The 23,494-nt window shown below is 36.9% G+C and overlaps 1 long non-coding RNA gene across 2 annotated transcripts; it reads right to left on the bottom strand.

Annotated features, from left to right (window-relative positions):
* Window positions 1–547: 547 nt before the first annotated feature.
* On the bottom strand, window positions 548–23,481 carry LOC116502812. Of its 2 annotated transcripts, none has more exons than XR_004254592.1 (3): window positions 23,321–23,481; window positions 13,928–14,136; window positions 548–3,050 (listed from the first exon to the last, which is right to left on the bottom strand). It is a non-coding gene; the product is annotated as an uncharacterized LOC116502812 (long non-coding RNA). The 2 variants fall into 2 exon arrangements; XR_004254593.1 differs by lacking the exon at window positions 23,321–23,481 and adding an exon at window positions 15,598–16,319.
* Between the last annotated feature and the right edge of the window lie 13 nt (window positions 23,482–23,494).

Below are 23,494 nucleotides of genomic sequence, written 5' to 3'. Positions count from 1 at the left end.
AAAAAAATGTACATACTTACAGAGCTTCCATTTCAGTGTTATACTGTAAATATAGGGATTATTTTTGTGCATTAAAACATTAGTTGAGGTCTGATCAGTAGTATTTTATGGAATTGTCCTGCAGCCAGGTTAGACTTGGGAGTTGTCACATTGATATTAGAGACAGATTATGGAGATTCTCAGTCATCCAGGTCATGGTTGCTAGAGACAGATGGTTCTGTTTCCCTAGACCTTTCCTTTTTTGAATAGGGTGATTTGTCTGAGTGTGAAGCTTCCAGGAATTCTCTAGCATTTTTTGATTTGTATTGGTCTTCTTTCTGACTGACTGACCTAAATTAGTACAATGCATCAACAAATGCCAACTACCGTGTTTCCCCGGAAATAAAACAGGGTTTTATTTTCTTTTAATCCCCGAAATAGGCACTTGGCCTTATTTTCGGGGAGGTCTTATTATTTTTGAGGTGCAGGAGGCAGCGAACGTGGTCACCTCAGGGCTTCTGCTGTGTTGCAATATTTTCAGGGAGGGTTTATTTTAGCACTTGTACTCAAAAGCCTGATTGGGCTTATTATCCGGGGAGGTCTTATTTTCAGGGAAACAGGGTAGCTACCAGAATATAAGATAAAACCATCTTAATCTTACAACAAACACATGGACAGACTCAATCACAGTTTGAATTGGGAAACTTAGCATTTTAGAGCAAGTCAAGCCAAAAAATTATTTCCCCATCTTAAAAAACAAAGCGTAACAATAGTAGATTGATGTAACAATGTTGAAGAACAAAGAGAAGAAAGAAACACTAGTAAAACTAAAAACAGATGCCGATAAAGCAACCAAAATACAATGAAGTTATCAAGGACAAATATTAGAAAACATGAGAAGAAATGAAGTGTTCGAAAATAAATTGAAAGGATTTAACAGATTACATGAGTGAAAAATAAAGACCAGCACTTTCAGTTATTGTGAAACTACAATAGACAAAATAAACAATGTGTGATTTATCCGCACTGAATGAGCAAATCAACAGAGACAGATTAGATCAATAGAATTCCCAAATCTTTAAACAGGCAATCTCGGGTACCTATTTTACTCGTATCTATTCTGTTTTTTAGTCTCCTCGATATATAGTATTTTGACTCATCCTGAATTGGCTTGAATTTTTCTGTTTCCACACTATGACAGGCATCTGCAGGGAGAGTGAAAAAGAAATAAAAGATGGGGGGACCTGGCCATGCAATTTGAATCCCCGCCTTTTTTATGGGTGTTATAGATACGGCACATATAAATCAGGTGGGGCTTCAGTTCCATCTTTGTGGTGCCAGTTTGACATTTTTGGATCTCCTATGGGCCCACTGATCGCCAAGAATCAGCAGACACAATGGTTTTCCAGATCAGCAGCAGGACAGGAGGCATCTCTACCAATTCAATTTGGCAGCCTGCAAGTGGATTTGGGCACCTAATTCTCAACCTATCTCTCCAGTTCTTGTGGGCATTGAGGTTAAGGCACTGTGGCACCAGGATACCCTTCCACTAGTTCTTCTAAAGTGAGCAATCGGAGAACACAATCTTTTTTTTTTTAAAAGCTGCTAGGTGAACCCAGTTATGACAGGAGTGGAAATAGGGTATAAGCTAGCTGCTGATTCTTGAGCTCTCCTATTGGTTATGAGCAATTTCAAGAAGAATAGCAGTGAGGAAAATCAGTGCATTTTGAACCAGCTTGGATTTGGCATGTGTGTGTGAAATAAGTACCTACATGCTGTAAGAGATCCAAAGACAGAAATCTGACCGGAGATTTTAATTCTAAAAACTAGAATAGGAAATCTTTCGGCTTCCCAGGATATTCTGCTTCTGAGCACTGACTTGAAGTTGGGTTCACTTGTACTTTCTGTAATTGCACCAGGGCAGCTTTTTTTAAAAAAATCATGCTGGATATATATACATCTAATGATCCAATTGCAAAAGCACCAAATTATCATTTAGGAATTGCATATACTTTCAATATTTAATCCTCATATGACTTTGTTATTTGTTTCCAAATCCTTGGTATATACTTGAGGTAACTTGTGTCTTTTACTATTTTATTACTCCTGGAGGAGCAGCAAAAATGTTGTTGTTGTTACTATAAACATGATCTTGTTGAAAATACCTAGTACTATATTCTAAAGAGGTTGAAGAATCATAGCTGAACATATATTTCAAAGATGGCAAAGAATTAACCATCATATTTTATTACTATAGTTAAAATGCACATTAAAATACATGGTACCAAGGACTTTCCCAGAAGACAGAAGCAATCCAGGCAGAAGGGGGTGGAGAAATAGAGGAACAACAACATAAAGACTTGAACCTGTCGGGAAGTGCTTTTCTTCTCTGGAGCTTCAGAATAATTTCTAAGGTTTCCTTGTTCTTGATGTTTCTGGATGAGGAGCAACTGTTATAAACGTGAGAAACTGGAAAGGAGAATTTTATAGGCTCTGTAAAGGAAATAATACTTACCTCTGTCTTAAAGGAAGGGAACAGGTACACTGTTGATAAGAAATTATCTGAATATAGTACCTGGTGCCCAGATTAGATTTATAGTTTTAACTCGTTAAGAGTTTGCTGTAGGTTTTTACTTTGAAGCATAGATATTTATCAGGCTAGGATGAAGAAATAAATGTAGAAAGGTTGAGATAATTATGATTAAGGCAAAAATGAAGCAATCAAATATTTAAGCTGAAATTGCAACAACTCTTTCACCAGCTATTGGGAAGCGGTTGATGGTTTCATCCTGTGTTTGTATTATTTTACCTCTCTTGAAAGATACACCCAATCACTTGGTCAATGGATGACTTTAGAAAATGAATAAAGGAAAATATTTTAAAATTGTTTCCTGGGACAGTTCTATACCTACAGTAAATATAAAGTTCTTGGCATCTTAAACAATGAAAGTAAGAATTTAAATACTCTTAATTCAAATGAGTATTACTATAAATAAATAAAAATATTCTTTACCCTTTTTCTAATTTAGATGAATCATTGCTCTGGCTAAGCATTCCTAGATCGTGATGTCCTGAAACGAAATTGGTAAGAAAGAATATCAGGAAAATCTGTTTGTTCTCCTTGGCTAATTGATAACTTGGAATGTGTGACAAAACGCACAGATTAAAGAAATACTGAAGAGTCCTTATGACCCACTGAATGAAGCAATTCTCAGTAACCACTATGTTCTTCAAAGAGCTCAGTGATTTATACATTATTCTGTAGTGAGTAATGCTCTGGGGTTAAGAATTAAGGCTTCCTTCAAGCAACAATAGCTTTCCCTAAACATTTCTAAAAGAAAGTTTCCTTTTGTACTATTTCTAAAATGTGTTAACTACCTCTTACTTCCCACTCTCTCCTTTCTGTTTAAAAGCTGATAATGTAAGGCAGTCATGACAGGTTACTGTTACGGGTACCACCAAGATGCTATTTGCACACTCCTGCCTGTCCCCTGACCCTGTCCATAAATCCGTGGAATTATCTACTCTGGCGATATTCCCTTGGGATATACTCCTCTCTGACTCAGAAGGGATTTGTGTGTTCAATTTAGTACTGGAGACAGATTTTAGATTTATAATAAAACAGAGTAATTGCCTTTCAGGTTTTTATCCTAACCGTCTGGGGTACATCAAAATCTCCTTTCCATATAGCAAACACTAGACTAATAAATCTACATGTGACTTTCTGCATTCTATTCAATCCGTTATAAATCACAGATCAAGGGGTTACCCCGTTACCTTAATGTCCAGAGAACTCAGCATTTTGTAAACCATTTGGTGACATTTCAGTTTGCCCTAATACAAAGTTGATTTCTCTGACATATAGTTTTCATAATTTTATGCTCTATGTTAACATTGATGCTGTCCGTAAATGAACTGTTGACTACCCCAAATATGAATCTTTTTCAGATGTTATTGAATTCATGTGGCCAATCTTGGTCATTTTGCCTGTAGAGCTCTCCATTTGCCAGGTCTACATGATATGCTTTCCAACGGAACAAGGAGATCCTGCAATCTCTGATAGGCTGGCCTGAGAATCACAAATAGTACCTTGCTGTGAAGATACTTTCCTTTTCATATTATTCTAATACAGGCAGGTTCTACCCTCAGGCAAAGAGAGGGAAGATACCTCAGGCAGCAGCTGTGGATTAACCAAGATTTGACTACAGTATTTTTTGAAGTATAAAACGCATCAGAGTATAAGAGGCACCCAGGTTTTGAAGAGGCTTTTTAAAAAAAAAAAGATAGAGGGATAGAGAGGGAGAGAAAGAGAGAAACAGTAGGTAGGTAGATAGGAAGAGAGAGAGAGAGTAGGTAGGTAGGTAGGTAAGTAGGTAGGTAGGTAGATAAAGGGATAAAGAGAGAAAGACAAAGAGAGAGAAATACAGTGGGTAGGTAGGTAGGGAGAGAGAGAGTGTAGATAGGTAGGTAGAGGGATAGAGAGAAAGAAATAGAGAGAGAGAGAAATAGAGTAGGCAGGGAGAGAGAGAGTAGGTAGTTTGGTAGGTAGAGGGATAGAGAGAGAAAAATAGAAATACAGTAGATAGGTAGGGGGAGAGTAGGTAGGTTGGTAGGTTGAGGGATAGAGAGAGAAAAATAGAGAGAGAGAAATACAGTAGATGGGTAGGTGAAGAGAGAGAGAGAGTAGTTCGGTACATAATAGAGGGAGAGGAGGGAGAGAGAAATACAGTAGGTAGGGAGAGAGAAAGTAGTTAGGTAGGTAGATAAAGGGAGAGAGAGAGAGAGAGAGGGAGGGAGAGAGAGAGAAATACAGTAGGTAGGGAGAGAGAGAGTGAGTAAGTAGGTAAGTAGATGTTTTCAGGTGTATTTATCCATGTGCTGGAGAAGGAAATCACTGACAACCTTTAGCACCTAAAACTCATCAACCACTCTAACTAAACAGCTTTCCAGAAGGAAAAAAAAAAGTTTTGCACTCTGCAAACCTCCCCAAAACGGCCCGTTTTTCACGAAAACGGGCCATTTTTTTTGTTTAAAAAATGTATGAATAGCCTTATGGATGCTTATAGTGCTGCTGGGGGCGGGGGGGGGGACAGCCCATGTTTTGCTCATTTCTGCTCTCCCCAGCCCCCAGGAGCTCTTTGAAAGCCTCTATAAAGGTATGCAAGGCCATTTTGGTGAAGGGGCGGGGCTTCAAGAGGCAAAAAATGCTGCATTCGGTGTATGAGGCGCACCCAGATTTTCAGCCTCTTTTTAGAGGAAAAAGGGTGCACCTTATACTTCGAAAAACATGATATTTGTCAGTGCTGAGGGAAGATTTGGCTGCTCCTAAGTCAAGTTCTGAATGACATGAGAAGGACTGTTTTTTTCCATTATTTGACATACAAAACATACTACAAGATACTCTGCCTAAATGTTACTCTGTTTATTTTCTAAGGCAGCACTGTTTTGCACTTTTCTTCTGTGTAATTTTCTCAATGCACATTGAATCATATTTTTACAGTAATATAGTAATTCCTTATTCTTCATCATCTCCTCTGTAGTGCCAGCTGTTTCTTTAATTCTAGCAACTACTGTAGGTTTATATATGAAATGGGAAGTATGCTTTACTTCAAGCCGCAAGAATCACAGTGGTGGGTTTCAATTTATTTTACTACCGGTTCCCTTGTGCGTGTGCGCTTGTATGACACTTCTGCACATGCGCTGAAGAGTATGGGCGGGTGGGCAGAACCAGATCAATATGCGGGTCACAGATGCACCGTGGAAACCCCACATCTTTTTGATGTACACTGGACTTGTTACCCACATTGAAAGGGGACTGGGGTTTATTCATGCACTTGTGGGTGGCAACCTGACTTTTATTTAATTTTTAATCTCCCTACCTCTGGACACCTCTGCCTAGAACATTTTGGTTCTTTTAGGTTTCACATGAAACAAAATTCGGAACAATCCTGAAATTATTTTATGCAGTGTGTCACACAAGGTTGGTGTGCTTCATTTCTTCCTCCTCCTGTCCCCTTAATCTTCTTAAGCAGATTTTCCCTGAGCTGCAGGAAAAATGTGAAGTAGCAAATATTCTTGCTCTACTGAAAGCTTTCCATAAATGACGTGTTTATTTTTTCTTACATAGACCGATTCTTTTTTTGAAATTTTTTTTTATTTTAATTGAACAAAAACACACAAAAAAAACATCCTTCATTACATCTTGTAGAAAGTGTGTCGATTGGTTACAGATAATTTTCATGCATTTCTTCCACAGTCATTACTTATAGTTCATTAGATTATACACTTTAAATCAAAAATCTTTGTATATCTTACTATCAATGTACCACAATTCTCATTTGACTACAATTATTTGAACATGCTTTTACCTCAAATCATTCATACTTAAAGACACAACCACATAATGGCATTCATTAGCTATTTCAAAAAATCCTTCAATAACATTACACCTTTAATGGATATTGTTTAACAATATATACATACTATGGTATTGGCAAAAGCAACTTAGATATAAATTCTAAACAGTGAGTTGCGGGGGCAAGCGGGGGAAAGGTTTAGAAACTTTATTAATTGACTTTTACTTACATAGACTTGGAGGAGGAGGAGCCACACTGCAATGTCACAACATACAGTCTCAATACTCCGAGACCGCCGTTGATACTTTTGCCTCTGGACGGTCCATTGAGACCTAAACCGTCCTGTAGAGACGGTGACCAGGAAGACGAAGCCTTGCTGGTCTCAAGGACATTGCAAAGTCCCTGATCGACCCAAGGGAAGCACTTCAAGCCGGCGGTAAACAGGCAGCCCCCAGGCTGATGAAGTCGGGACAGCTCCAGAAGGAAGGAAGTGAAAAGAGAAAGGCTATCTGGTGACGTATTTTTTCTTTTTTGCGAAAGACTGCCCAAATAAATTTTTCTTTAAAGCCAAATTAGATCCTTAAGGAAAAGAATTGAGCAGCGAAATTAACCCTAATTCGATTGCTTTGGAAAGCTTTTTTTTCTTTGTAACTATTCTTTGTGGATTGAAGTGCTTGCAACGTTTCTCATTTCTCCTCTTAAAGTGAGTGGATTGATTTTTTTTCTTCTGCTTTTTGTTGCTTTATTTTTTGACTTCTGTATTAAAACCTTCCTTCTTATTTTAACAATTCTTCCTATTACTTGTTATTAAATTTCACTAAAAGAAATCTAAAGAACTTTGTTTCCTATAAGCCAGAGATAAATATTAGAAAGTGAAAAGTAGCACACTGCCACTCGAGGTCAGAGGCTGGGTTTTTTGAAACAATGTATCTCTTCTCTTTCCTTTTTTGATTTCACTGACTTTGTAGCTGAAGGGTTTGCAACTTGTTTACAGAAACTGATAAAGAGCTAAGGGCATGAATTGTTTTCACAGGTGCCTTTGAGAACTATTTTGGTAGGGGAAAGAAAGGGGGGAACAGAACCCTTCTCGTTCAAGTCAATCTAAAATAAAAAAATAAAAGAGGCCTGGAAGGCTAGAGTGGCAGTGGCTATTAGTTTTTTCTTTCTTTCTTTCTTCTGTTTTGGAAACATGAATCAATATTTAGATGAGGAAACCTTAAAATTCCAAAATATCTTGGCTGGAATTCAAAATCTATTGGAAGGATATGGGAGAATTGAGAAGAAGCTGGAAAGACTAGTCTTCCTCACAGCAAAAGAAGATGGGATTGGAGCCCCCAAAATTAAAGGGGAGAATGAAGATATAGAAGATAAAGATAAGACAATAGATTAATTTATTAATGGAAGCAAAAGTGGGTGAAAGTAGAAAGAAGGGAATGGAAAAGGGAATTCGATGAATTGGAGCTCTACTCCAGATTCAAGGATACAGAAGAAAAAATATGGTAATGATGATGGACTTAAGAAGAAAAAAAATTTCAGAAGTAAAATTGACAACCAAAGACAAGCTAATTTTAGTAGCAGCTGGTGGGCAACGAGATTACCTGAGAGATCCTTCAAGCAACAAAGTGCGGAGAGAAATGTATAAAAACCTTATAAAGGAGATAAAAAGAAGACTGACACCACAATTGGCAAGAGAGATAAGACTGTTTTGTTACTGGAAAGATACAGATTGACAATGAAAGTTGATAATAAAAAAAATAATTTTGATTAATTTTGATTAATAAGTAGGAATTTACTCTTAGATTGTTTTATATTGTTATTAAATGTTTATTTGTTAACAAATAATTAACTATAATAACAATAATGAAATGATAATGGATACAGCTTAATGATATATACATGTACTGGCAAACTAGTAAAAGATATTTGGATATAAATTGCAAATTGTGACTTGGGAAAAAGACCTATAAATTTTATTAACAAATTTTTAATCTTGTTATAAAGGTGTAAGGTTTTTTTGGGGGGGTCTGACGAGATGAGATGGGACATAAATAGTAAATGATTTTTAGTCAATTATAATAACAACAAGGAAATGTCAATGGACATTATTTAACAATATATACATGCTATGGTATTGGCAAAAGTAACTTGGATATAAATTCTAAACAGTGAGTTGGGGGGGAAGAGGGGGGAAGGTTTAGAAACTTTATTAATTGACTTTTACTTACATAGATTTATTCTTAAGTAGACCTAGGTCTTGTTCTTGATGGGGGAACTACAACAAAATATTAAAAATTGTATTAAAAGTTAAGTTTTGAGAAGGTATTTGAAGACAAAACAGAGTTATACAGATCTCCAAGTATTTTGTGAAGAGTTCCAAGGCTTAACTGACAAAGTGATTAACAGCAGAGTTGCTTGTTGGAGCTTTTAGTCAGCTGTATAATGCTAGTAAAAAAAATGGAATGGGATTATGCAATAGAGAGCTTTGAAGATCAACACTTCTGTCATTGTATTTTAATGTTATATAGAAATACTCCAAACAAACAAGCAGGAATAAAGAAGGATTTCTTCTGCATCCCAAAATAGAAGTCCAGGGAAAGATTTAAAGAAGAATGTCACATATCACTGTGACAAGAGCATATTCTAGCTGGAGGTAAGGTTAAAAAAAATGGGGCAGAAGGTCAGTTTGTAAATCAGAATGTTATTGAAGAGAGAAAAAGAAAGGCAACACTTTTGCAATTATACCAAAAAAATGAAATGATTAGTCTATGCATTTAGTTTGGGATTTGGAAGACAAATAATTGAAGGGTTTAAGTGGAATAATTACGCAATCTTAATGTGTGTGATGCGACTTTGTAGTTCCATCAGGATTCACAGTGGTTTAATCAATATGAATACCGACATATTACCAGTGCAAATCGGCATGTTATCAATATCAGCATATTGTAAAAAGGAAGATGCACACTGAAAATGGAAATATTGTGTCATTTTAATTTTTGTGAAGCTCTATGAACTGATTAACTTTCTTATTTTCTTTGGTACTTCTTTGAAATCTCCCATTTCAGATGCTTTGTGAATGCAGGGAACAAAGTTACAAACAACACAAGAAGCCCAAATGCACAAGAACTCAGCAAATCTGAGTAATCTTGTTCTATTGGCTTTTGCTGCTCTTTCCCCCACAAATAGATCAAACATGTTCAGAGTCCTGAGATGGTCATGTCACAGGTGAATAGATACATCCTGAATGAAATACCCATGAATCTCTTAGGTCAGGCAATATACATGCATGGAGGACTCCCCTCCCCTCAAAGATTATGAAAAAAAGGATGAAGAGGAATGTCCTTTAAAAAAAAAGCTCTAGATATCAGAATGCAAATTGACTTAAGTTGATTCAGGAACTTTCACCAGTTGGTTTTGAGAAGATTCAGTTTCCTTCAATATGTCACACAAAATCTGGGGCTTCTGGGGGCGGAGCTGTCGCCGAAGGAGCTCAATGGAGCTCCTCTCAGAGTTCTGGTCTGTATATCTAATTAAGATCAATAGATATCACCCCTTTTTGGCAGAAAGGGGCAGGCAGAAGCTCAGGTGCTAGGATTTATTCGTAGTTCACAGCCCCTTTTCTTTTTTTTTTGGGCTGCGAACGGAGAAAAGATCCAGCGTAACTGAGCTCTTATCTCCAGCCAGTTCTTCTCAGCTGCTTTTTTTTTGCAGCCCTAGACAGGTGATCCCCCCCCTCAGGACAATGATAAGCTGCTTAAAGCTACTTAAGACTAACACGAGTGGGTTCTACTCCTGAGATGTTCCTTTTTTTATAACTATCTTAAACACCAGCCTCGTTCTCCTTTGAGGCTTCTTTGTTCAATCGTGCTACAAAATGGCGTTTTTACTGTGTTGGTGATTAATAGATGACGTAATTAACTGGCTCTATCTTCCCGGAGACTGCTCCTCATTAACAAGCAAAATCTACAAATAACTTATTGAGAACTGAGCAGGTGAAGATACTGTTTATCTGTTTATTCTCAGCTTTTATCTATAATGGCTCCCAGGTCTAAGCAGGCAAAACGCTCCCCTTCACATGTGCTTAAAGAACTTGTTATAAAATCGCTGCCCTTGCCTCCCACACCCCCTACTGGAGATTCCTTAACACAGGAGCTTCTTTTTCAAATACTCAATGACTTTAAACAAGAAATCAAAGAATTTGTGCTGGACTTATGCGACAAAATAGAGACCAAGATTGCCCAAATAAAGATGGATATGTTTGAAGCTATGTCTACTTTGACAGATTATACCGAAGAAATGGAGACTAAACTGGAAACTTTGGAGGAGGCTAATTTTAATTTGACTTCCAACATTCAAGCATTACAACAAGAGATTAGAGATACTCAAACACAACTTATAATGATAAATTACAACAGAAAGGCGTTTGCAATAAGAGTCAGAGGACTGCCCGAAAAGAAAGGAGAGAACTTGAAACAGACGTTTGTAGAAGCTTTCAGTCAAGCGGTGGGAAGTCCGGGATTCAATTTTGATTGGAATATTCGAAAAATCTATCGCCAGAATTCGTGTGTAGCAGAACAGCGACAGCTTCCAAGAGACATAATTATATATTTTTTCACAAGAGAATCCAGAAATGCGATCATCCAAAAGTTTTACAACAACAGGCTGCGAATCGATGGGCAGGATTTGTTTGTCTTTAAAGAAATACCACTCCAGATGCTGCAAGCAAGGAGAGATTATACTTTTTTAACCAAAGAGCTTAGAAACCACCAAATACAGTATAAATGGGAAGCTCCAGTTGGAATCACAGTTACATTCGAGAATCAAAGATTTCGTCTCAATTCTGTTTCGGAAGCTCGGGACTTTTATTATAAAACTCTGAAGGCAGGACTTCCTGACTCACTCGGAAATGCGGAAAGACAAGGTGAAGGAAAGACAAGCAGCAATTCACTTGGTTACAAGACGGAGGGAGTTGTTCTCCCCCTACCGGAGAGGCAGAAGAGCGGAAACTGAGGATTTAGCCATATCTTCAAAGCAGCGGGACATGTGGCTATAAGGCAGAGGGTTGCCTTCTCTTTCCGGAAGGGCAGAAGAGTAAAGAATAAAGATCCAGCGATGTCTTTAAAATACTTTTTAAACTCTTGGATTGATTAAAATTTTAGGATTCCTGTTTGGTATGAAATGGTAAAGCTGTATATCGATGAGGAACGGAAAGAAGCATCGCTTATTTTGGACAGATATTGTATGGGATCTTTATAAGACTTATTTGAATTTTAATCCAAACTGCGCATGAATTGTTTTCTGGTGTGAGGAAAGTGGAGACTAAGATTTATTTGAATTGCGGTTTGGGATGAATGGAGTCGGGAGGAGTGGGGCAGAAGGGAAGGTGGAGCGGGATATTGATGAAGGGATCTTGGGACTGAATGAAGTGGTATGGATTTTGGGCACACACTTTACGGATTTACATGCTTGAAGTCTAACATAAAAAGCTCAGGATTTTAAAGTGAAGAGAGAGATCCTAATCTTATGGAATTTTGGCTTGGGAGGAATGGAGAAGCGAGGGGTAGGATTGGGAGGAATGGAGAAGCGAGGGGTAGGAAGAAGAGTAGCGAAAGTATGATTAGACTGCTCTGTATTAGAAGGTAAATTGATTTTTGTATAAACTATTATCTGAATATAAGGTTAAGAAAGGCTATTTGGAGAGTCTACAGGAAGATGGGGGTAAATATCAAAGAAGCAAGGGACGAAGATAAAATATAAATGGAATGATCTATACTGTTTAAATTTTAATAATGATGGGAGGCTGAGCATAATGCAAAAAGATTTTTATTTTTATTTTTCTTTCTTTTTTTCTTTTTTCGGAGTGTTCTTTTTATTTTATTTTCATTATTATTTTTAATCTATTTGACTATAAGATATTCTAGAAGGTGAATGGTAGTGAACTGTGCCGGGTGTGGGACCTGGGAAGTCGGAGGGGATTAGGGAGGGGGGTTCATTGGGGGTGGGTCGGTGGGTGGAGATATAGTCTCAATATATAGAATAAGAAGAATACACTTGTATACTGTTGTTCCTTATCTTTTCTTTTTATTTTTCTCTTTTTTTTCTTTTTCTTTTTTTTCCCTTCTCTTTTCTTTTTAGCGCAATTTTTAGTAACTGAATAGATTAATGAATAGAGAAATGCACCAAAGTGAGAAGTAGAGGAAAAGAAGAGGGAGAAGTAAGGAGGGAGGAAGAGGGGAATGTAAGGAGGATGAGAGGGGAAGGAGGGTGAGGAAGGCGAGAAAGGAAGATAGGAGGGGAAAGGGAAGTAGGAGGGGTGATTGTTGGAGGGAGAAAGGAAAGTTGGAGGGGGAGAAGAAGGGGTGTATGGAGGATGAAAGCGACAGGTTGGTTTTATATGTTGGATGATGAGTTGTGTTTAAGTATGTTTTATTTTTTTTATATTATTATTATTGCAAATATTCAGTATATAAGTGAATGTACAAAATTGAAAATGAAAATAAATAAAACATTTGAAGTAAATCAAAAAAAAAATGTCACACAAAATCTGAATAGAGTTCTGTTATCTAGTAGTTTAAGTGGGATTGTTGCAAATAAACAAGAAAGCCATTGTGGCATAGTGGTCAGAATGCAGTATAGCAGGCTAACTCAATGTTGACTCAGCCTTCCATCCTTCCGAGGACCCAGATTGTTGGGGGCATTATGGTGACTCTGTAAACTTCTTAAGACAGGACTGTAAAACATTGTGAGGCGGTATATGAGTCTAAGTACTATTGCTAAAGTAGGCACTCAAAGAACCTTGCAATAAATATGGTTCTTCTCCTCAGTGATATGCTCCTTCTTCAATTGAAGCCATGACAACTATCATTAATATCAGCATTTTGCAGAAGCAAACCTTCCATAGTGGCCGGAAAAGAAAGTTCTGTTCTACAGGAAAAGAACAGGAATTTCTAGATATTTTAATGATCATTTGCCACTATTGTAGCACATAGGCACAGAAACTTCTCTGTTCAAAACAAGCAACAATGGCAAAGGATCTGGAAATGAAAGCAACTGCTGTGAGCTTACAAACTTAGAGCAAAAAATTCAAGCTAGATACGAGGGTTATCACTGCTTGTTGTAAAGCCACAAACTAGAGGGCAACTGGCCGCATAAGAACAAACGCAGTTGGCAAATCCCAGCAAAGATATTCCATTTGTTTGCTGATTTTCTATAAATGTATCAACAAGTTTAGAGTCACAAGATGGTCATGTCACAGTTGAATGGATGCACTATGAGTGAATTATGTAAATATTTTAGATCAGGCGATGTACATGCTTGAAGGAATATGTGAAGACCACCCTTCCCCTGATTATGGGAAAAAGATAAATAGTGATGGCTTTTTTAATTAAGACCAATGGCAATGCAATTACAGAAGTTCTGGAATTCTGCATTGAAAATCCGAACTAGCTTCTCTAATTATACAATCTAAATCACTGGAACTGATTTTCCATTTCATTAGACTCAGGCAAATGTTCAGTTTATTCAGTAACAAACTTAAGTTAACTATCAACAAAATAGATACTGTGAATTGGCAGCTTGCAAGTCTGGGAATGTACCTGGAGCTATATTCCTCTTGCAGAAGCAGATACATAGTTCGGGTCATGGATTCATCTGTATCAATCAAGGCCCGGGTATCATTGGATGCATTCAGCCACCTATATCTCACTTCGCAGTTGCAACTCCCAAGGATGGCCTAATCACTTTAGTACATGATCTTTGGTTATTGCAGTGCACTCTATGAAGGTCTGCCTTTTGAAGATGGAAACTGCAGGTAGCAAAAAATACAGCGGCAAGCCTGTTATCTGGAACAGTTTTAACAGACCAAGTAACACTAGCCCTAGAATTGCAACAGGTGCCAGTAACATTACCCCTTGGATGAGTATGAGGATATTGGATGAGGATATTAACCTCTGTAGCAGCAGAGAGGGGCTCCCTGCACTCTCCTAGGGCTGGGAGAACCACATTATTGGAAGAGTGGGGGATGAGCCCAGCTGTACAACAGCTTTCCCTAGAGCAGTGTTTTTCAACCACTGTGCCGCGGCACACTAGTGTGCCGTGACATAGTGTAAGGTGTGCCGTGGGAAAATTACTTTATATATAGTCAATATAGGCACAGAGTTAAAAAATTTTAACATTTTCTAATGGTGGTGTGCCTCGTGATTTTTTTCATGAAAAAAGTGTGCCTTTGCACAAAAAGGTTGAAAAACACTGCCCTAGAGGCCTGGCTCCTGCCAATAGTACTTGCCTTTCCATACCAGGTACCTTTCCTTCCTCTACTGAAGACTTACAAACAACGTAAGTCTCTGGTAGAGGAATATTTGTGTATTTTAAAAGGTATGATTTAAAATATTACTTTTTTTTTTTTGCTTTATTGTATTATCTTATTACTTGCTGCCACACTGTTGGAATAATAGCTAGCCTAAATTTTTAAATTGATAATCAGACAGGTTGTCTGGGCTGAATCAGGTAATGGTAATTTACATATGTTAGCATGTTAAACCTTTAAATTTTGTGTAAAAGTATCTCCTTTATTTTTAAAATTATAATTATTGCTAGTTATTACATTTTTATCCCACTTTTATACAGTGCACACACACATATATATATATATATATATATATATATATATGTATGTATGTATGTATGTCTGTCTGTCTGTCTGTCTGTCTGTCTGTCTGTCTGTCTGTCTGTCTGTCTGTCTGTCTGTCTGTAATTAGTGTCACAACCCCTGGTATGCCCAAATATGGGAGGAAGATCACTACTTCCATTCTCTGTCTATCGGCTCATCACAAGAGACCATCCAGACAGAAACCCAATATTTTTACTGTTGCCTTTGTAACATTTGTGTTCTATTTGTTTATTTATTTATCAGCACAAATACAACATATAAATCAACTCAAAGTGGTAATATACGTAATATTCCTGCTGTTTTCCCCATTGAGAGTGCCTAGCCTAAAGCCTTTCATATCTAAGGGAAGTCTAGAATCCTGGTTTCTAGGCTAGAAATATTTATTTCAATATTTATTGTTGTGGTGTCTATTATGAATTACAGTATTTTTTTTACCGTATTTTGATTCGCAAACATTTTTTTAGGTCAGGTTGACAACTCTGTTCCAACATCCACTTGTAATCACTGGTAATTATTCTTAGCAGTAATCCTGGTTTACCTAAGAAGGTTCTGTCTTGGGCTCTTTGTTCCAAAATTAGAATGGGCGTTGGTCCTTACCTAATACGCTCATTCTCTGTGACGTGGAGACAACAGCCAGACTCGGTTGCTCTGTCCAGTAACCAATTGGACGTCTACACTTGTGATGTAATCGTGCCGTGGTGACTCCTCCCAGTTTAGACGAAGCAGACTGTAGACTCAAGTGAGAATTGTGAAAGCAAAAGGATAATTGCAAAATACATACTCTCTCCTCTGCAGAAAAAAGTTCTGTTCAGATTGACCTACACTTAGGGAGGGGCTGGCTGCTGTCTCCACGTCAGAGAGAATTAGCGTATCAGGTAAGGACCAATGCTCATTCTCCTATAATCGTGGAAATAGTAGCCAGACTGGGACATACCAAAGGAGGGGCTTTCCACTAAGGTGGGGACAAGAGATCAAAGTCTGTTAAGGCACAGGTACTTGTTGTAGCACTCTGCGGCCAAAGGCTGCATCAGCCAACGCATACTTGTCTAATGTGTAGTGGCGTATGAAAGCCATGGGAGATGTTCATGTTTTTAAACAGCCCGAGTCGCAGCTCGTGAGCTGAGGAGTCAGCGCCATGCTGACTATGGCTGGTTTGTGTCCCGGAGCGTACTCATGGTCCCAAGACTGTCAGTCAGTCTGAGATGAAGCCCGAAGGTCAATTTGAATCTCCCGCTCAAACCAGAGTAGGAGAAAAAAAAATTTCCAATCAAAAAAATAAATTTGAAAAATGCCAATGGAGTAAAATAGAACAATTTAGACCAGTGTTTCTCAACCTTGGTGACTTTAAGTCCTGTGGACTTCAACTCCCAGAATCCCCCAGCCAGCATAGCTGGCTAGGGGATTCTGGGAGTTGAAGTTCATAGGACTTCAAGTCGCCAAGGTTGAGAAACACTGATTTAGACTAATACTAAGAGACCAATTCTCACAGCTAGTCCAGGTTGGACTGAGTCTAAACTGGGAGGAGTCACCAGGGCACAATGACATAACAAGTGTAGACTCAGTTCAATTGGTTACTGGACAGAGCAACCCAGTCTGGCTGCTGTCTCCATGATCATAGGAAAATTGTTTAAGAGCAAAGAAAACATTCAAATTCTCAGCTATTGCCATTAATCCATAGAGTATCATAGATTTCCTATTCTAATATACAGCTTTATTATTTTGTTCTGTGCTTTCCTCAGGTCAGAAGTACCGTGTTTCCCCAAAAATAAGACAGGATCTTATTTTCTTGACCCCTGAAATAATCACTTGGCCTTATTTTCAGGGAGGTCTCATTATTTTTGAGGTGCAGGAGGCAGCGAGCACAGTCACCTCATGGCTGCTGTTGTGCCACAATGTTTTTGAGGAGGGCTTATTTTAGCGCATGCATTCAAAAGCCCAATTGGGCTTGTTATCTGGCGAGTTCTTATTTTCAGGGAAACAGGGTACTCATTGACATATTCTTGTAAAAATGTCAAGTTGTTACTCAGAGCATTACATTCCTCTGTAAGTTAAATGAAGCACAAGATGCTTATATTTATTCAGTGACAATATAAAATTTCTCTATGAGAATGTACTCCTACTAATTCAAATAGGGTTTTTTTTGTTCCCTATGCAAGATTTTCTCATATTCTTTGATTTTTCCGAAAGAGAATTACCTAAAATAAATATTCCCTGAAAGTTTAATGTTTCTGTTGTATTTCCTTATTTTTGGCTTTGTATTTATTGAGTTTAAAAACATGTAATATAAATTTATTTTGATTAGCTTATGTACTTTTTTTTACAAAATTTAAATAACTGCCAGGAACATCAAATCTTGCTGAAGCTGCTTCATTGCAAACTATGTTTCTCAAATTATGCAAAATGCAAATGAAAGGCAATTATGTACTGCATCACATATATACCCGTGGAATAATTTTAATTCATGGAATAATAAATGAACATTAGTTCCAGTAGTTAATGAAAAAGTAAGCCAACTGGTTAAGGGTTTTATTACATAACAATAACTGGGTCTCAGCACAGGGTGATATCCGAGATCATGCCAATATCTCTTGTATACATCAATCAATGTTTATTGTGTTCTACATTAACGCAGTGCATACACATGTACACACACACGTTTCACTGGAAGTTTACAAAATCTGTCTTCAAGGTATGGTTGGAAAGTTAAGAGCTGTAAAAACCTTCCTCAAGGAAGCATTATGGATGTTGGCCAGATATTGAAGACTTCTTACAGTAGTGGTACCAACATGGAAAATCAAACTTGGAAAGCTGCACTGCCTACTATAACATCTATGCAGGTATCCTGTTTGAAAGCTTACCTCTGAGGTTTTCACTGCTCCAGTTCATCCAAAGAGGGTCTCTTTAATATTAACATTTTCCCACTTCCCTGATATGTCTGTATTTTTCCACTTATACTCTAGTTCTCGTAATTCTCTAAAGTAATTTCAGGGAGGCTAAAAGACACTAAGAAAGATGAAAATCCATTCCATCAGTGCCCAATCATTAGTTTAAAGCAACTGTCTCTCGGTTTAAATTCAGTTAATAAATAAAACTCTATTTAGAAATTATGTACATTTCCAATTCAAGTTTGCCTTTGTTCTTTCCCAGCTGGGGAAATTGAGTCAGTTACACATTTGACTTGGCTAATCATTTTATCTGACATGGCACATTGATTGGATGAAGCCTTGATTATCTAACTGTCCTACAGGTCAGATGATGAGAACACATTTTTCCTACTAGCAGATTCATTCTTAGAAATCTTTTTTGGGGGGAGGGAAGATGCTGTCCATTGGTTTTGCTGTTCAGAGGCTCTTTGTATAATGTGCAACACTACAGATCCCATGGAATTCTATCACTTAATGTAGTAAACCAAGTATTTTTGTGTATTCTTTGTTTTCCCACTATTTTTCTTTTAATTATATCCATTATATAAAAACTTACAGTCTTTGACCATCTGTGAGATATGTTTTTATTTTTTTATTTTTTAGCAACAAGATTAGCATCAGCACCAGCCATCCCTGGGATATCCTTAACAATAAAAGTTAACCCAGCATACCGAGTAGCTGAACTAGCTACTATTTAAATGTCCCAGTGTGTTGTATGAGATGAGTTTAAGTCATATTGAGAATTTGGAACAGGGCAACTTGCCATAGCCAACTCGCCCCAGGACAATGCACAGCAGGAGAAGAGTTACACTGATATGGTAGAATAGAAAGGATGCAAAAGGAGGGACAAAATGAAATGTGAAAGACAAAAATTAAAATATTTTTAATTAAATAATTAAATTGAATTGTTGCATTGTCCCACAGCAAGTTGTCCCTCAGTGAGTTGTTTCATTCCATTCAGAACAATGGTCTGGCGGTGTTAATTATTTAGTCAACAACCATTTGGCAGAGAAAACCTTTGAAAGAACAGATTATGTAGATCTTCAAATTTATTGCTAGACTTAGACAGCAACCATAAATCTGGGAACTTGGTTTTTTCAGTAGAAAGCCTGCAGATAAAATAATTTCAGCTAGAAATTAAATTAGTTGGAGCAGTACACTTTGGAGTAAGCATACATTGCAAAATGTACATATTGCTGCCCACCCTTCAGCAAATACTGAATGGATTCACACATTATAGTGATTTGTATTTTTATTAAAATTATGTTATACGTATTAAACTAATGCTATACATTGGTGTGCGCGCGCACATACACAGAATGCAGAGGAAGAAAAAATAAAGAAAAAGAGAACAAAAACACTTTCTATATCCTCAGCAAGTGTAATCAACATTAACAGCATATCACCATCTCTTAAAATAAAACTAACCCCTATCTTTGTCCCATAACTAACTCTTCTTTATAAATCAATCTCATCACACCATTTTAGCCAGTAAAAGTCTATTAAGGATTATCAGAAATAACTACAGCATCTAATAAATATAGTTTGAATGCTTCCTTTTACTTTTATATCTCCTTTTCTAGCAATCTATTTATTTTAGCCTTGATCAAATAAAACAATTTCATATTTTCCCTCTTTTTCCGGAAAATCTTTAGTCCCCCTCAAACAATTTCCTAACATCGGCTTTCTTTTCATATTCTTTAAAAGCTCTTTTTGATTAAAGTATTAAAAGATTATCCACATCACAGTGCTCATATTCTTTCTGTTCTCAAGAAATCAATGACAATTTCAACAAATCCCTTTAATAAATCCATAAGGAGAATATTTCCATCATTCTTCTGGTTTAGTATTTGTGTGTCTTTTAAACTGATAAATAATCAACAAGTCTCATTTGCAAATGTAATTTTTTGTATATTCACTATTTCATCTTTTTCCATCTCTTATATGCTGTCATTTTCAAATCCACATTCAAATAAATTTGTTTTATCTGATGGAACTTGTTATTCTTCAGTGACATCATACATTTTTTCAATAATAGCAGATAACTTATTTTTGGAGCCCAATAATCATAGATTTATCTTAAAGAATGTATTGATATTTTTTTTTCTTCTGGTGCCCTCTAGTGACCAATTTTCAAAGTCACCTTATCAATTCCAAGTGCAAACATAGATAACTTTCCACAGGGAGGATTCTTATAGTTACTGTAATTTCAAAGTTCTAAATCAAGTTAATCTGGATTCTTAATCCATTTAAAAAATTCTTAAATCAGCACTTTTGCTGCAGATTTAAAAACTTTTTGGAAAAGCCTGAATTATAATTAAAACTTCTTCCTTAAAATTGAAAGAAAAACTTAATATGATCACATTTGCAGTTCTGAAGGCTCTTAACCTTTCAAAAGCAACCTAAAAAAGTAAACTCCAAAACAATTAAGTAAAGTTTGGTTGGACCTTGAAAGGCTGCCTTGGGGGCTATGAGTTTGGTGAAAACCTGCTAATATCAGCTGTTTGAAAACAATTACAAACCTCAGTTTCTGCAGTGTACTTACCATCCTTACCCCAGCTGTCCAGTGTATATATGGGCAATTTCAAGCTCTCTCCTTTCTCCAGAGAGATTTCAATGGTCCAGATCCAGCATCCAGCTGCCATTTTGAACCACAATGTTTCCTGCTATTTGTGGGATATGAGTTTACCATTTCCTCACCAGAAATCTCCTGAGCCAGGATTTTTATCATGGTTTGTTCAATGGTCTGATTTGCATAGGAAAAGTAAGCTAACTCTATAATTGCTTAGCATTATGTATTAATCAGACCAGAAAATAAGTGTAAACATTATGTTATATCAATTGCATCTATCAAGAACTGCAAGCAGGAAAATGCTCATATAAGAGCACTTTCCTGCCTGCAATTCTTGATAGATGCAATTGATTATGATGAGAATACAGATTACAGCTCCAGTAATTTATTAAGAGATTACCCTTCCCACTGCTGCTAAATACTACCAAATTAATTTGATGATCAGATAATTAAATGAAAAGTATTGCTGTTTATTGTTGTGGGTATTATGAATGGGCTGCTGCCACCCCAGCAACCCATTCCTTATCTCTAATTCTAACACATCTGGGAGGATAAAATTAAAACACAGGTTTATTTCACAACAAAACAAATGCTGGAAGATTTCAGGACATACCATATGACATTAGCAAGTTGGCTATGAAAGGACGCAATAACTTCATTTTCCACAAAGAAGAATATATTGAAGTTTGAAATGCTAGCATTTGCTTTTTAAATGTATTTTATCTGAGGATAATATAATAAATATATTTGAAAGGCTTCTCTCCTTCTCCTTGTTACAAAATCAAAAACTGTTCTCATTTGTGCACAACACCTAATTAGTGGATGATGTAAAATAAAATACATTTTACTTTTCAATCAGCTTCCAGTAGCTTTACATTCTAAACCCTGCATTTATTTATGACTGGATCTTATGTATTATCAATTTTTAAGCATATGCTGTCATACCATACATCATATTAAAACTCTTAAAACCAGATTAATGTTTATAGTTATTGATGCTTTACAGTTTTAATTATCACAAACTGTTTAGAATTATCAAATGAGAACAATTCTGTTGTGTTATGCAAAGGTTATGCTTTATTTGCAGCATCATTGTTGCATTTTAATTCAGCTAAATGTATTTTATCATATTTTGATTTAAAATGGCTAAAAATAGAGCAGTTACTTGCGGTATCTAGAATAATTCAGAGTATGAATTCTGTCAATTATTTGGAAAGCAATATAAAATAATAAAAGGAATACTGTATCCTAATGAAGGATTTAAGAATAATCACATCTGAAATAAAATTTCCTATTTCTTCTGCTATTCATTAACACCTATCAACTCATGACAACTATGAGAACAGACTGAAAACCTGAGGGAACATTGCACATTAACCCTTACACAGGGTCATCAGATCTGAAAGACTGAAAGATGTGGACAACCACAAGTTGGTAGCAAAATTATTCAGAAAACCTACTATCGCCCGCATTTTTGCAGCCCAGATCTGGCAGCCCTTGTCATTGCACTTCTGGAGAACTGCTACCAAGATCAAATCTTCAAAATAGTTAGTAGGTTCTTTCCAAATAAGGTCATGGTTAAATTGATCCAGAACGAACTTGTTAAGTGACAGCTCATATGGTCTTTTGGGGGGGAGTGGGGGGGGGGGGAAGGAGAGCCAGGCAGTTTAGTCTCTGCGCAACCACAAGCAATGTCAACACATGCACAGTCCAGTTCATCTAACAAAACCCAGCAGGCGCTAGAATAATTATTAAACAAATCTAACTTTCGCTTGTCAGCGCCACCTTGTAGATTATATATGCCAGGACTCAACATACCTTGAAACAACAGCCCTCGCCAGTAAGCCACTTTCCACACTGATTGGTAATATGGGAATTGTAGTCCAACTCAACTGCAAGATTTCCAATGTGAGCAGACTGCCGGTGCATACATACATATCTATCACATATTTTATATTTTATACAACCTATTTGTGCAAAATACAACAAACAAAAAGGCAACAGTAAAAATATTGGGTTTCTGCCTGGATGGTCTCTTGTGATGAGCCGAAGGACAGAGAATGGAAGTAGTGATCTTCCTCCCATATTTGGGCATGCCGGGGGTTGTAAAAAAAAAAAAAATCTTATATATATATATTTATTTAAAGTCACAACCCCTGTGATAAATAAATAAAGGGAGACTAGTATAGATCTATTTCAAGCTATTTAGCTCTCATCAGCTAGCCATACCCTATGTTGGGAATCGAACCTGTGCTCTATTGCCTCTCAGGCAGATGTGTTAACCATTGAGCTACAAGGCTCGACTCCTTATCAGCCAGCCAGGGTGAGAGGTATATATTTAAAGTCACAACCCCTGGTATGCCCAAATATGGGAGGAAGGTCACACTTCCACTCTCTGTCTTCGGCTCGTCACAAGAGACCATCCAGACAGAAACCCAATATTTTTTACTGTTGCCTTTTTGTTACATTTGTTATATTTATGCTGATAAATAAATAAAGGGAGACTAGTATAGATCTATTTCAAGCTATTTAGCTCTCATCAGCTAGCCATACCCTATGTTGGGAATCGAACCCCATATATATATATAACATACACGTGTGTGATTTTTATAGTTATAATGTATACTGAAGATGGCATTTAATTTCGTTGTAAGTGAAATGACAATAAAGTAAACATATCTATCTATCATACATATCTATCATAATACATGCATGTGATTTTTATAGTTATAATGTACACTGAAGATTTAATTTCGTTGTAGGAGGTGCAATGAATAAAGTAAAGTAAACATATCTATCATACACACATATCTATCATACGTACATGCACGACTCAGGATTGCAACAAATCACCTTCCAGCACCTTTTGTCCGAGGCTCGCCTCCTCTTAAGTTCAAGTTGCAATAACCAAGCGCTTTTCCCTACGCACCTCAAGCACGAAATTCTAACTCCGCCCACTTCCGTTGCAACGACCATTAAGTTCCTCTCCAAGGAGATT

This window comes from Thamnophis elegans, chromosome 2 (genome assembly GCF_009769535.1).
Source record: "Thamnophis elegans isolate rThaEle1 chromosome 2, rThaEle1.pri, whole genome shotgun sequence".
Classification (NCBI taxonomy): Eukaryota; Metazoa; Chordata; class Lepidosauria; order Squamata; family Colubridae; genus Thamnophis; species Thamnophis elegans.
Note: the sequence above shows the minus strand (reverse complement) of the source record. Positions and strands in the feature narration are given on the sequence as shown.